The 16,174-nt window shown below is 30.4% G+C and overlaps 1 protein-coding gene across 3 annotated transcripts in view; it reads left to right on the top strand.

Moving 5' to 3' along the window:
- The first annotated feature begins 2,547 nt into the window (after window positions 1-2,547).
- LOC130614599 (uncharacterized) overlaps window positions 2,548-16,174 on the top strand; it is a 34,192-nt gene continuing 20,565 nt past the window's right edge. Inside the window, exons 1-2 of one of the 3 annotated variants that reach the window (XM_057436034.1) lie at window positions 2,548-2,632; window positions 4,074-4,182. The gene's annotated coding sequence lies outside the window, so the exon portion shown is untranslated. Of the gene's footprint in view, window positions 2,633-4,036; window positions 4,183-8,496; window positions 9,577-16,174 lie in introns of those variants that run through there. The other 2 variants (XM_057436035.1, XM_057436036.1) reach the window with 2 other exon arrangements.

Here is a 16,174-nt window from a genome sequence, read left to right as displayed (position 1 = left end):
GATTTAAATTTTTTTTACCACGTTTAATACAAAGCCACATTTTTTTATTTTTTCCATTTGCTCAATTGAATGGTTTAACAATTTCAAAGAAAATAATTTTGTACCTGATTGAGGAAAAACCATATTAAGAAATCAAACACACTCTGGTACACGCTCTTCTATCTTACGAAACAGTGTCCTCCTCCGCGGTAAGAAATCAAACACACTCTGGTACACGCTCTTCTATCTTACGAAACAGTGTCCTCCTCTGCGGATACTTAGTTCTTTGGCTCTGCGCGGGAGAGATAGATGCGTACGTCTGCATTTTTGGGTAAAGTGCCGACGAATAGCTAAAAATTATTCTTCCGGAAATTATTAAAAGTGCGGACAAATATCCACTTTGTTTTTAAAAATACCTTCAAAAATTTGATATTTGAAAACAAAGATGGCTTAGCTACCCTATTTATTAACACAACAGTGAAAGAGGGGGTAAGTAATTGAAACCTTATATATATTCCTCTTTCACACTTAACTGTGTAATGTGTTGTGCTGTTTTTTTTTACGATTTAATATTTTTTTAGTCGCTTCGCTAGTTCGCCATTTGTTGAAAACTTTGAAAGCTATTTTTTTGTTTTTGCCGCCCCGTTTAAAAGTACGAATTTAAGCGAATCATGTTGGTTATTTTCTATCACGTGATTTGTGACGGTTGCGAGACAAATGTAAACAAAAGAAAAAAACTCGCGCATTCAGGTGGTAAAAAATATCGTCTTTGTAAAAGTCACACACAGACAGACAGAAGCTTTGTATTACTATAGGGATGGAACATTTTTGTATGTTTAGCAGCTGCCGTCGTAGAAAATTGTGAACAGTAAAATCGCATTTAATTGTCGCAGACAAACAGACGGGATTAACGAATAAACATCTTTGTTTACATATACGTAAGCTTTGTTTTAAAAAGTTTTCTTTTCAAAACATTCGAATTCATTTTCGAAAATTAAATATTTTCTGTTAGACATTTTTTTTTCTCCCTCACTACTTAGAGTCCTTTAAATTTAGCGTATTTATGTATCTCCTCTCTGCCAATAACGTTTAATATATTTCAAATCGTGCATAGAAAACTCAAATAAAAAAGAATAGTACATTTGTAGTCATAACTGGAAATCAAACTAACATAGGTTTTAGGTGTCTCATCTATGGAGTTATATGTGGGACAATATTGTGTATGGTATTCGTCGTGGCGTATTACTCATGTTGGTGTGATCTCATGTTTTGTCGTGTCATATGTCACTTCGTGGGGCATTTCACTTTGAGGCAAAATAGTTATGTTTTTTTACACGGAATTACTAATTTCGTGAAGCTTTTACACAATATATTTCACTTTCTTTCTAGTGGCTTTGGGTAAAGCTAGCTATTATTTTTGTCATTTTCTTTTAATAAACGATACATTCTTAGCTATAGATTTAGCTAGCTATACATTTTAAGCATGCTACACTATTATCTATTTTGTAGTTTAAATGGATTCTGATAAAAATATCAAAAATCAAGTAAACTAACTACATAAACATAAATTATTACATAAATCTCTTACACAACACATAATATTTCTTCATAATTACAAAATGTAAAACTAACTTAAAAATAGAATATAATTTTTAGCACTAAACTAAAGGTTTTGTTTATTTTACTGCACTTTATTCATGTGACTTGGATTTCTTGTAAGCGCTACACGAATTTAGTAATTTCGTGTTAAAAAAGCATGAAAATTTTTGCTACAAAGTAAAATACGCCGCAGAGTGAAATACGCCGCGACGAACACAATACGACTCGACGAAACGTTAAACCACCCCACAAAGAAAGATACGACGCGACAAAAACCACACTACGAAGAAAGATACGACACGACGAAAAGCATTTACGACGCGACGAAAGCCATACACGAATATTGTCCCATATATAACTCCATACTCATCTTGCCTCAAGCTTATTTGAACTAAATGGGCCAAAATAGTTTTTAAAAATTCCCTAATCAACACAAAAATATCCAGATAATGCAAATACACAAGTACACACGTGTTAGTAAGATAAACAAAGCACTATAATGCTCTTATTCACATAGCTAATATACGTTAAGCTTTATATATATAAGCGTTCAGAAAATATTTTAAAAATATTCACAAAAATCTTTTTCCTGCCTGTTCTGTCGATGTCTGCAATGTTTATAAATCACTTTCACGAAACCACTATGAAAACTGACGTTTCCAGACTAACGTCTCACCTTGCCTTGTTGTCACATCTTACCCCGCATTTACAAGCTTCTCTGACGATGTAGTTTGAAAAAGAGCTTACTTATGTTTTCAATCGTTGACGTTTGGAGCAACACGTAAGTTTAAAAATCTCTTTGTGAGAATTTGACCATGATATTAGACTTTTTAGATTATTTGTAGGTACTGATAAGTTTCAAAGTCAAAAAAATATCAGTCACTCATGCACGGAAGATTCTTTCAGTTTTACATGGCTATGAAGAGAAGAGGCTTGGGAGAACATGGTGAAGTTTGTTTTCTCGAATGCGGAAATTTTAATAAGCTACGCGCCGGATGTTTTGAAAATAGTAAATCTAATTCTGGTGCTAGATTAGGTTTTCAATTATTTAAAGGTGAGTTGCATATGATTTGTTGCTATGTAGCTAGAGCTTCACTTAGCCAACTGGAATGTTGTCAACAGTACGTATTGTCTTAGAAAGATTAACCAAGTTTTTTTTGAAAAAAATTGCAAGGATCATATATTACTTATTTGTTTAATTACTTTGTCAGCCAGCTATATGTTTTAGTTTTTTTACTGAGAAAGATGAATTTTGTAAATAAAGTTTAGAAGGCAAAAATGTTGTGCAGAATTTTAGAGTAGCTATAGCTAATTGTGTTGCCTATTTAATTACAATTTTTCAATTTAATAAAAATTTTCTGTGAAATTCTACAGCTTAATGTTTGTTTTGAAAACTAATAATGATAACAGATAAAATTGAGGAGGTTGTTGTGAACAAATTTTGAATAATGGAATACGAGTTACTGTCCAAATACTGCTAAACAGGAGAAACAATAGAAATGTGTATTGTATTATATATTTCTTTACAATGAATATTTACATTTATTTTTTTTGGTTTATTTCTTCCTTTAATAAGCCGACTATAAGAAGCATATTTGAACCCATATTCTTTTAAAACATGTCAAGAACATTAAAGGCTTTGTGAAAAATAAGTGTAAATGGTTTTGGCTGATATTCTTAAAGATAGCAGTGTAAACACATATGCCAATGACATGTTTAAGCGTTCTTACTAAATGCAACCAATGCACGTTACATTTTCAAAAAAATTGGTAATATATGGTTACTAATTAGTATTTACGAAAATGTTTGATCACGACAATACTGGAATCTGCAAAGCTGTTTTGACAATAACCTTTGGGGTGTGCCACCCATATCCCGCTTAGAAGGGATGGGGGGTTAGGAGCTCGCCAAAACATTCAACTTATTTGTTAAGTTTTCAGCGTCCTAAAATAACAAAAAAACCCGGGTAGATCTGTCCTAGGCCGCGATTCTAGCTTGGTTGATTGTTTTGTGATAAGTTACTTATAAACAATTTTAGTTGAACTCCGATACGATCCTGTACAGTAAATTTACAAACCGTGTAATTATAATACCTCCTTCGTTTCTATGAACAGCACAATGCATTAAAATTAAACAACTTTAAAATTTAAATAGTCAACCATGAAACAATCAATTGTAAAGCATTGTGGCTGGTTTTTTTTACATAAAGTTCTTAACAAATTAGAAAAAAACACATGTCAACAAAAGCCTCTTGTCTTTTTGGCTAGCGGAATATATAGTTAAAACAAAACATAAAAACGTAAAAAGAATCCATCATAAAACAATCACAGTTAAGCTTTTCTTGTTATTGTATTTGTAAATAGGTTTATAGAAAACCACAAAACAAGCTTACATGAGAGCATTGGCCAGCGGAAAACAAAACAAAAATATAACCCATTATAAAACAATCGCTGTTGAGCTATTGTGGCTATTGTACTGTCTGAATAAATTTCTAGGAAGACTACAAAACATGTTTACATGAGACATCCTGTCCAGCGTAGTGTATAAAACAAGAGACACCGCATAAAAGGCATTTGAAGTTTTATGAAAACAACGAAACATTAGGTTAGTAGGTTTTTCTTTGCATTTTTTCTTTTATTACATGTGCTTGCATAAACTTCTTTTGTTAACAAAATAAGCTTTTGTAAACTAAGCTAAGTTCTGTAACCACTGTAGGGTGCTTAATTTTAAATTATAAACTAGTGTAAATACGCAGATTTTTTAAAGAAAAAGTTTAGAATCGTTTTAAAAGATTTCAACATGTACGAAAAATGGAAGGAAAAGGCGCTTATACTTATACTGAGATGCTGTTTATTAAGCATGTACCGTAAAACAAATATTGTCTTGGCGTTAAGTAATAATTTGTTCCAAAATATGCTGTTGTCAGCATTTATGCTATTGACATCCTCACCTGTGCAATTCGTTTATTTGCCGTAGTAAAATTTTGCTGACGATCCTTTATCTTTGGTAATATATATTTATATATATACCTATAATATGGACGACCTATCAAGAAACATAGACAACCTATTTAAGAAATTCAGAATTACTCAGAAATTTTTTTTTTCGTTATCTGCCGGCCGACTTCTGTCACTATATCATAGTTATTATTATGTTTGATTTTTGCAGTATGTATTCTATTATCTTAATGCAGTATGTATTCTATTATCTTCATGCAATATGTATTCTATTATCTTAATGCAGTATGTATTCTATTACAAGAGTCTCTAAAACCGGTGAAATTTGATTACTGCCTAATCTCAGGAAATTTAAGATTGAATGAATCTATATTAAAATACCCGTATACGTCTGTTTATCTGTCACGCAAAATGGTAGCTAAGCTGCGCAAGTAGCAAGACGCACGCAATGCGGTATAAAAAGGACGAGCAAACCCGTGGATTTTCCACGGGCTAACGACTAGTTATATAAATTAACATTGTGCAAAGGTTTCTCTTATGACATATGAAAGTAAAATAACGTGATGTAAAGATATAAGTAAGATATGGTTAGTAAACCTTTTCATATCTTTACTTTATCAGATTTTATCTCAATTCACTTTTCACAAAGATATAATTGCATGTTTCTGTTTATTTTACCACAAAAAAGATAGGGGTGAAAATTGCGCCAGAAGATGCAGTTTAGAAGCCAACTAATACTTAAAAACGAATATGTATACGAAATAGTGCTAATGTGACAAATTAGTTTTCTTCGTTCTGTATATATATATATATATATATATATATATATATATATATATATATATATATATATATATATATATATATATATATATATATATATATATATATATATATATATATATATATATATATATATATATATATATATATATATATATATATATATATATATATATATATATATATATATATATATATATATATATATATATATATATATATATATATATATATATATATATATATATATATATATATATATATATATATATATATATATATATATATATATATATATATATATATATATATATATATATATATATATATATATATATATATATATATATATATATATATATATATATATATATATATATATATATATATATATATATATATATATATATATATGTAATGGCCGCATTTGGTAGACAATTTGTGCCAAAAAATGCAACCTTTGGTAGACACGGTCATTTGGTAGACAATTTCGTGTCCACCAAAATATTTATATATATATATTTAGCATTTGGTAGACAAAAAAGCAATTTTCTTTTATGCCACCTTCTTCTGCACCAAGTACTCTGTTAACACCAAAAATTTGAACTCTATTAGGTCTTTGGCTGCTGAGAAATATCACTTTTAAAAATGGTTGTTGTATATATGCGAAAGTCAAATGCGTCATCATTTGGTAGACACGGTATATATTTCGACTTTCATGGAAGCCTGGTACCTATAAATGGGAATCAACTTCGCCTTAAACAGTGTTTTAATACTATAACATGGTAAAAAAAATATTAACATTCCCGTTATTTGTTTATGGCTTCCACTTAAAAATATATACTTTATACATTTATGCTGGGCGTATTCCACCCCATCCTGTTGGTTTTTTTTTAATAACTCGTTTTTGCTCTGATAAAAAGCAATTTTCTTTTATGCCTCCTTCTTCTGCACCAAGTACTCTGTTAACACCAAAAATTTGAACTCTATTAGGTCTTTGGCTGCTGAGAAATATCACTTTTAAAAATGGTTGTTGTATATATGCGAAAGTCAAATGCGTCATCATTTGGTAGACACGGCATATATTTCGACTTTCATGGAAGCCTGGTACCTATAAATGGGAATCAACTTCGCCCTAAACAGTGTCTTAATACTATAGCATGGTAAAAAGAATATTAACATTCCCGTTATTTGTTTATGGCTTCCACTTGAAAATATATACTTTATACATTTATGCTGGGCGTATTCCACCCCACCCTGTTGGGTTTTTTTTATAACTCGTTTTTGCTCTGATACTTATTGAGTCTTTTTATATTTATCTGTTAGGCAATCACATGCTATTTTGTTAGGTCTAAGACCTTTCAAACCCTTGGATATTGTCTATTACTTAAAACTACCCCTTAAGATCATAATCGGGAAAATTTGATAATCTTAGATAGGATAATCCTTAGAACATGAAACTTACATCACAACTTTAGTTCATCAAGGGAAAATATTCCGAAAATATTGAAGACGTGCCTAATCCAATTTTTAATATTTTTGGATTTAACCCAAAATCCTGGAAAATCGGATTTTCGTGCAATTTTGTATTTGGTATTTCATGCTTCACAAAAAATGTGCTCACATAAGTAAACAAGTTTTGCTCCTATTTTGTTCCTTTCCTGACGTACACTATGTGCCTAATGGGATTTAATTGTAGTCATAACATGATTGAAATATTCCCAGACTGAATAGTGTTAAATTGCCCCCTTAACTGCAAAAATCGAACTTGCATTTAAATTACTTTATTCTTTAGGGAATTATTGTTAGTTTGTAATTTTTTTATTTTTTTTATTCGGACATTTATCGATAAAATTGCTTAAATACAATATCACCTATGGATCCTTCCGAGACTCTGTATAGGCTAGCTTAACGATTGGTCCTCCCGTTTGTAAACAGATCGCTGCCTTGAAAGGTGGACAAGAGCATTAAAAGATTGGACAGCCTAACTATAAGCGCGTGCGCCCGTTGTTTGAAAAAGGGTCACAAATTTTAATTGTTAACCATTGTCGTTATGCGAGTTTTTGAATAAATGAATTCAAAGTGGAAGATGGGTCAGGACATCGTCACTACTTTTAATTTTTAGCTCTCTACTTAATACTTAATTTGCCGTTAATGTTTTAAGTACAAATATTTCTAGCTCAGAAAGATGCCTTTATAAAAACCTAACCTGACCTAAATTTTTTTAACTAGCTTCGAAGATCTCACTTTTGTTTTAGTCACAGAAATAAATTAAGCAACTTGAACTGAACTTAATACATTTCAGTTACTTAAATAAACGTCCAGAAAAAGCAACTCTTCTATGGAACCATTTGAAGAGGACATATATACTTGTTTTGACCTTTTTACGTTTCAAGACCTTTACTTTTGTAATATTTGTTTTTGATAAATTTGACATGTTAAGCGTTTCATCACGGTTTTTTAAATCATGTATAAATCTTAAGCAAATCAAATCAAATATAAGATTTTGGTTTAAAACGTTGATCATGCGGAAGCAGAAAATACTCAACTAACTAAGCCAACTGTACTATGTTGTTCTAACCAATTTCATTGTTTCTTTTTTGATTATTTTTAAATGATGCGCTATCTATGGTAAACTCTACTAAAATACATTCACTTTTTATTAACCAAACTTGTTGAATGCAGGTTCTACAGTTAATTTTGTAACGTAGCTAGTCTATATTGTTATTTAAATAGGCCATGGCTTTAAACATTCAAACTTTTCCACGAAATAAATCTAAACGGAGTAACAACACTAGCTGCGTAACCTGTGCTTTTATTAAAAACAAGATTGTATATATACGATAAATAATTCCTAATTTCATGTTTTTAAAACTTTAATTTACCAATATTTTTCTTATCTACAACTCAGTATAGGTAAATTAAAATGCAGTAACTTGATATTCAAAATTTCCTGCTTTGGCGACGTTATTGTCACAGTCAAACCGCTTACGAGCATAACTTTTAAACGCTTACGAGCGTAACTTCAAAATTATCAAACAAACTGCTATAACAGATTATTTATATGCATTATTGTCTTGAAAATTTCACACTTTATTATAATTTTGGTGAGGATCCCAAATATTTTATCCATTTTACTGTTAAATACTTTTAAAAAAACTGGGATATAACAAAGAGAATAAATATAAAAATACGGTCAGTGTCTATTAATTTTTAAAAATTAAACTTAATAAAACTGTTTTGTCACTGCTTTAGTTTAAAGGCGTAGCCACAGTCTATTGCTTATATCATTGGAGTTATTTTAATTAAAGCGCTCAATCTGGCATATACCGCCGATTCACTGGTTTAGTTTCTATAATAATTGTCATTGTCCGTCTGTCGGTCAAAACTGGATTAGACTAAACCACGTACTAAATCTTCAAGCTACAAGTAACAAATGACAGAGATCTTGCTGTCGCGTTGAATTGCTTTCTAATTTTTGTAATATACAATTAATATTTTAGCACGGTCTTAAACTGGATCTTGACAAATGTTAACTAAATGACAGTTTTCTCTCTTTTCAAACTAAATATTATGGACAGAAAAATAGAACATCATAATGGAAAAAAAAACAAGACACTAAGCGAGCAATGGTGAGAAGTTCCAGATTGCCAGATATTTTCACCTAGGCTGAACTCCAAATTTGTGTTCCCAATAAAGTATCGGTTGCCTAGGTAAAAAATATCTGCCAATCTGGAACTTCTCACCATTGCCTCAACAAATAAATTTAAACGCGCACAAAGACGATTAATAAGTGCGTGTTATTGTCGAATTTCCACATTTTCAAAAAGCCATGCATACAGCATTTATTGTTTTCCACGGCGAAACGGCTAATTATAAATTTTAGAACAAGGAAAAAATATTCGGAACTATAAACGCTCCTTCAAGGTTGATGATGTTGTGTTGGTATCGGAGATTGGAAGATGTACATGTTATCTTTTCTTACGATAATTGAACAAACTATAATGATGAGAAATTGTAATGGGCAACGAACACTCTATTTCAAATTGGTTTTACTTGTTGATGTTAGTGAAGGATAATGCCCCAGCGAACCAAGAAAAATAGTCTTCTTTAACTTTTTATGCATTAACTCTGTGCAGGAGTTCATGTACCTTAAATGCACAGAAGACATTTCGAAGGAAGCCATAATGTTATTGCTGTTCGTAGGCAACACATTGGAGTGAGCATTGGGATCTCTTCCCAGTTGTGATTTATTATAGTAAGTTGTTTTCTTGCTGAGAACACCACTCTTTTCACTAATTGGACTAATGCCTAGTGTCGTAAAATAGGAAGTATTTTCAGTTTGTGCTGCTTATGGTAGTTGTGGTGAGTGGTTTGTAGTCCTTTAGCTCTACGTGTTTTTATTTTGCACATTTCCTTGTTAAATCTTCTGACATTGTGTAATAAAACCATAATTTTTACACAAAGTCAAAAATTATAAGTATGGTTAATTTGTCAGATGTGTCAGAAAGTATAGGCTCAAAAATGGAGCCTTTGGTAGACAATCAGAGGAAAATTATATTATGCCGTATTATCTAACATTTTAAAATTTATATGAACAAAACTGCAGCATTTGGTGGACACTAAGTAAAAATGTGGTTTTATTACATAGAATCAAAAACTATAGGGACAAAAATGAAGCATTTGGTAGACAATCTGAGGAAAATTACATTTTGCCGTACTATCTAATAACTTAAAATTTATATCAACAAAAATGCAGCATTTGGTGGACAATGGATGATACATTGCGGCGTTATAAGACAATTTTAAAAATTATAGGCATAAAAATGCAGCATTTGGTGGACAATCAGAAAAAAGTTGCATGTTGCGGTATAATCTAACATTTCAAAATTTATATAAACAAAAATGCAGCATTTAGTGGACACTAAGTGAAAAAATGTGGTTTCATTACATAGAATCAAAAATTATAGGCACAAAAATGCAGCATTTGGAGGACAATCAGAAAAAAATTGCATGTTGCGGTATAATCTATTACTTCAAAATTATTTATAAACAAAAATGCAGCATTTGGTGGACAATGGATAATAGATTGTGGCGTTATAAGACAATTTTAAAAATTATAGGCACAAAAATGCAGCATTTGGTGGACAATCAGACAAAAATTGCATGTTGCAGTATAATCTAATACTCCAAAATTTATGGGAACAAAAATGCAGCATTTAGTGGACACTAAGTGAAAAAATGTGGTTTCATTACATAGAATCAAAAGGTATAAAAATGCAGCATTTGGTGGTTAATCAGACAAAAATTGATTGTTTTGGTAGAATCTAATACTCCAAAATTTATGTAAACCAAAATGCAGCATTTGGTGGACACTAAGTGAAATAGTGTATTTGGACGGGATTTTTTGATATTTAAAACATCTATATATACAAAAATTGAGCATTTGGTGGTCAATAAGTGAAATAATGCGCTTTTATTCCACAATATCAATTATTATAGGCTCAAAAATGAAGCATTTGGTAGACAATCAGAGGAAAATTACATTTTCCGTACTATTTAATGACTTAAAATTTATATCAACAAAAATGCAGCATTTGGTGGACAATGGATGATACATTGCGGCGTTATAAGACAATTTTAAAAATTATAGGCATAAAAATGCAGCATTTGGTGGGCAATCAGACAAAAATTGATTGTTTTGGTATAATCTAATACTCCAAAATTTATGTAAACAAAAATGCAGCATTTGGTGGACACTAAGTGAAATAGTGTATTTGAACGGGATTTTTTGATATTTAAAACATCTATATATACAAAAATTGAGCATTTGGTGGTCAATAAGTGAAATAATGTGCTTTTATTGCACAATATCAATTATTATAGGCTCAAAAATGGAGCATTTGGTAGACAATCAGAGGAAAATTACATTTTCCGTACTATTTAATGACTTAAAATTTATATCAACAAAAATGCAGCATTTGGTGGACAATGGATGATACATTGCGGCGTTATAAGACAATTTTAAAAATTATAGGCATAAAAATGCAGCATTTGGTGGACAATCAGAAAAAAGTTGCATGTTGCGGTATAATCTAACATTTCAAAATTTATATAAACAAAAATGCAGCATTTAGTGGACACTAAGTGAAAAAATGTGGCTTCATTACATAGAATCAAAAATTATAGGCACAAAAATGCAGCATTTGGAGGACAATCAGAAAAAAATTGCATGTTGCGGTACAATCTATTACTTCAAAATTATTTATAAACAAAAATGCAGCATTTGGTGGACAATGAATAATAGATTGTGGCGTTATAAGACAATTTTAAAAATTATAGGCACAAAAATGCAGCATTTGGTGGACAATCAGACAAAAATTGCATGTTGCAGTACAATCTAATACTCCAAAATTTATGGGAACAAAAATGCAGCATTTAGTGGACACTAAGTGAAAAAATGTGGTTTCATTACATAGAATCAAAAGGTACAAAAATGCAGCATTTGGTGGACAATCAGACAAAAATTGATTGTTTTGGTAGAATCTAATACTCCAAAATTTATGTAAACCAAAATGCAGCATTTGGTGGACACTAAGTGAAATAGTGTATTTGGACGGGATTTTTTGATATTTAAAACATCTATATATACAAAAATTGAGCATTTGGTGGTCAATAAGTGAAATAATGCGCTTTTATTGCACAATATCAATTATTATAGGCTCAAAAATGAAGCATTTGGTAGACAATCAGAGGAAAATTACATTTTCCGTACTATTTAATGACTTAAAATTTATATCAACAAAAATGCAGCATTTGGTGGACAATGGATGAAACATTGCGGCGTTATAAGACAATTTTAAAAATTATAGGCATAAAAATGCAGCATTTGGTGGACAATCAGAAAAAAGTTGCATGTTGCGGTATAATCTAACATTTGAAAATTTATATAAACAAAAATGCAGCATTTGGTCGACACTAAGTGAAAAAAATGTGGTTTCATTACATAGAATCAAAAATTATAGGCACAAAATTAAAGCATTTGTTAGACAATCTGAGGAAAACTACATTTTGCCGCACTATCTAATAACATAAAATTAATATGAACAAAAATGCAGCATTTGGTGGACAATGGATAATAGATTGTGGCGTTATAAGACAATTTTAAAAATTATAGGCACAGAAATGCAGCATTTGGTTGACAATCAGACAAAAATTGCATGTTGCGGTATAATCTAATACTCCAAAATTTATGTAAACCAAAATGCAGCATTTGGTGGACACTAAGTGAAATAGTGTATTTTGACGGGATTTTTTGATATTTAGAACATCTATATATACAAAAATTGAGCATTTGGTGGTCAATAAGTGAAATAATGCGCTTTTATTGCACAATATCAATTATTATAGGCTCAAATATGGAGCAATTAGAGGAAAATTACCCTTTGCGGTACTATCTAATATTTTAAAATTTTTATGAACAAAAATGCAGTATTTGGTGGACAATTGCAACGTTATAACACAATTTTAAAAAATAAAGGCCCAAAAATGCAGCATTTGGTGGACAATCAGACAAAAATTGATTGTTTTGGTATAATCTAATACTCCAAAATTTATGTAAACAAAAATGCAGCATTTGGTGGACACTAAGTGAAATAGTGTATTTGGACGGGATTTTTTGATATTTAAAACATCTATATATACAAAAATTGAGCATTTGGTGGTCAATAAGTGAAATAATGTGCTTTTATTGCACAATATCAAATATTATAGGCTCAAAAATGGAGCATTTGGTAGACAATCAGAGGAAAATTACATTTTCCGTACTATTTAATGACTTAAAATTTATATCAACAAAAATGAAGCATTTGGTGGACAATGGATGATACATTGCGGCGTTATAAGACAATTTTAAAAATTATAGGCATAAAAATGCAGCATTTGGTGGACAATCATAAAAAAGTTGCATGTTGCGGTATAATCTCACATTTCAAAATTTATATAAACAAAAATGCAGCATTTGGTGGACACTAAGTGAAAAAATCTGGTTTCATTACATAGAATCAAAAATTATAGGCACAAAATTAAAGCATTTGTTAGACAATCTGAGGAAAACTACATTTTGCCGTACTATCTAATAACATAAAATTAATATGAACAAAAATGCAGCATTTGGTGGACAATGGATGATAGATTGTGGCGTTATAAGGCAATTTTAAAATTTATAAGCACAAAAATGCAACATTTGGTGGACAATCAGAAAAAAATTGCATGTTGCGGTATAATCTAATACTTCAAAATTATATATAAACAAAAATGCAGCATTTGGTGGACAATGGATAATAGATTGTGGCGTTATAAGACAATTTTAAAAATTATAGGCACAGAAATGCAGCATTTGGATGACAATCAGACAAAAATTGCATGTTGCGGTATAATCTAACATTTCAAAATTTATATAAACAAAAATGCAGCATTTAGTGGACACTAAGTGAAAAAATGTGGTTTCATTACATAGAATCAAAAATTATAGGCACAAAAATGCAGCATTTGGAGGACAATCAGAAAAAAATTGCATGTTGCGGTATAATCTATTACTTCAAAATTATTTATAAACAAAAATGCAGCATTTGGTGGACAATGGATAATAGATTGTGGCGTTATAAGACAATTTTAAAAATTATAGGCACAAAAATGCAGCATTTGGTGGACAATCAGACAAAAATTGCATGTTGCAGTATAATCTAATACTCCAAAATTTATGGGAACAAAAATGCAGCATTTAGTGGACACTAAGTGAAAAAATGTGGTTTCATTACATAGAATCAAAAGGTATAAAAATGCAGCATTTGGTGGTTAATCAGACAAAAATTGATTGTTTTGGTAGAATCTAATACTCCAAAATTTATGTAAACCAAAATGCAGCATTTGGTGGACACTAAGTGAAATAGTGTATTTGGACGGGATTTTTTGATATTTAAAACATCTATATATACAAAAATTGAGCATTTGGTGGTCAATAAGTGAAATAATGCGCTTTTATTGCACAATATCAATTATTATAGGCTCAAAAATGAAGCATTTGGTAGACAATCAGAGGAAAATTACATTTTCCGTACTATTTAATGACTTAAAATTTATATCAACAAAAATGCAGCATTTGGTGGACAATGGATGAAACATTGCGGCGTTATAAGACAATTTTAAAAATTATAGGCATAAAAATGCAGCATTTGGTGGACAATCAGAAAAAAGTTGCATGTTGCGGTATAATCTAACATTTGAAAATTTATATAAACAAAAATGCAGCATTTGGTCGACACTAAGTGAAAAAAATGTGGTTTCATTACATAGAATCAAAAATTATAGGCACAAAATTAAAGCATTTGTTAGACAATCTGAGGAAAACTACATTTTGCCGCACTATCTAATAACATAAAATTAATATGAACAAAAATGCAGCATTTGGTGGACAATGGATAATAGATTGTGGCGTTATAAGACAATTTTAAAAATTATAGGCACAGAAATGCAGCATTTGGTTGACAATCAGACAAAAATTGCATGTTGCGGTATAATCTAATACTCCAAAATTTATGTAAACCAAAATGCAGCATTTGGTGGACACTAAGTGAAATAGTGTATTTTGACGGGATTTTTTGATATTTAGAACATCTATATATACAAAAATTGAGCATTTGGTGGTCAATAAGTGAAATAATGCGCTTTTATTGCACAATATCAATTATTATAGGCTCAAATATGGAGCAATTAGAGGAAAATTACCCTTTGCGGTACTATCTAATATTTTAAAATTTTTATGAACAAAAATGCAGTATTTGGTGGACAATTGCAACGTTATAACACAATTTTAAAAAATAAAGGCCCAAAAATGCAGCATTTGGTGGACAATCAGACAAAAATTGATTGTTTTGGTATAATCTAATACTCCAAAATTTATGTAAACAAAAATGCAGCATTTGGTGGACACTAAGTGAAATAGTGTATTTGGACGGGATTTTTTGATATTTAAAACATCTATATATACAAAAATTGAGCATTTGGTGGTCAATAAGTGAAATAATGTGCTTTTATTGCACAATATCAAATATTATAGGCTCAAAAATGGAGCATTTGGTAGACAATCAGAGGAAAATTACATTTTCCGTACTATTTAATGACTTAAAATTTATATCAACAAAAATGAAGCATTTGGTGGACAATGGATGATACATTGCGGCGTTATAAGACAATTTTAAAAATTATAGGCATAAAAATGCAGCATTTGGTGGACAATCATAAAAAAGTTGCATGTTGCGGTATAATCTCACATTTCAAAATTTATATAAACAAAAATGCAGCATTTGGTGGACACTAAGTGAAAAAATCTGGTTTCATTACATAGAATCAAAAATTATAGGCACAAAATTAAAGCATTTGTTAGACAATCTGAGGAAAACTACATTTTGCCGTACTATCTAATAACATAAAATTAATATGAACAAAAATGCAGCATTTGGTGGACAATGGATGATAGATTGTGGCGTTATAAGGCAATTTTAAAATTTATAAGCACAAAAATGCAACATTTGGTGGACAATCAGAAAAAAATTGCATGTTGCGGTATAATCTAATACTTCAAAATTATATATAAACAAAAATGCAGCATTTGGTGGACAATGGATAATAGATTGTGGCGTTATAAGACAATTTTAAAAATTATAGGCACAGAAATGCAGCATTTGGATGACAATCAGACAAAAATTGCATGTTGCGGTATAATCTAATACTCCAAAATTTATGTGAACAAAAATGCAGCATTTAGTGGACACTAAGTGAAAAAATGTGGTTTCATT

Source organism: Hydractinia symbiolongicarpus, chromosome 11 (assembly GCF_029227915.1).
Source record: "Hydractinia symbiolongicarpus strain clone_291-10 chromosome 11, HSymV2.1, whole genome shotgun sequence".
NCBI classification, from domain to species: domain Eukaryota; kingdom Metazoa; phylum Cnidaria; class Hydrozoa; order Anthoathecata; family Hydractiniidae; genus Hydractinia; species Hydractinia symbiolongicarpus.
Note: the sequence above shows the minus strand (reverse complement) of the source record. Positions and strands in the feature narration are given on the sequence as shown.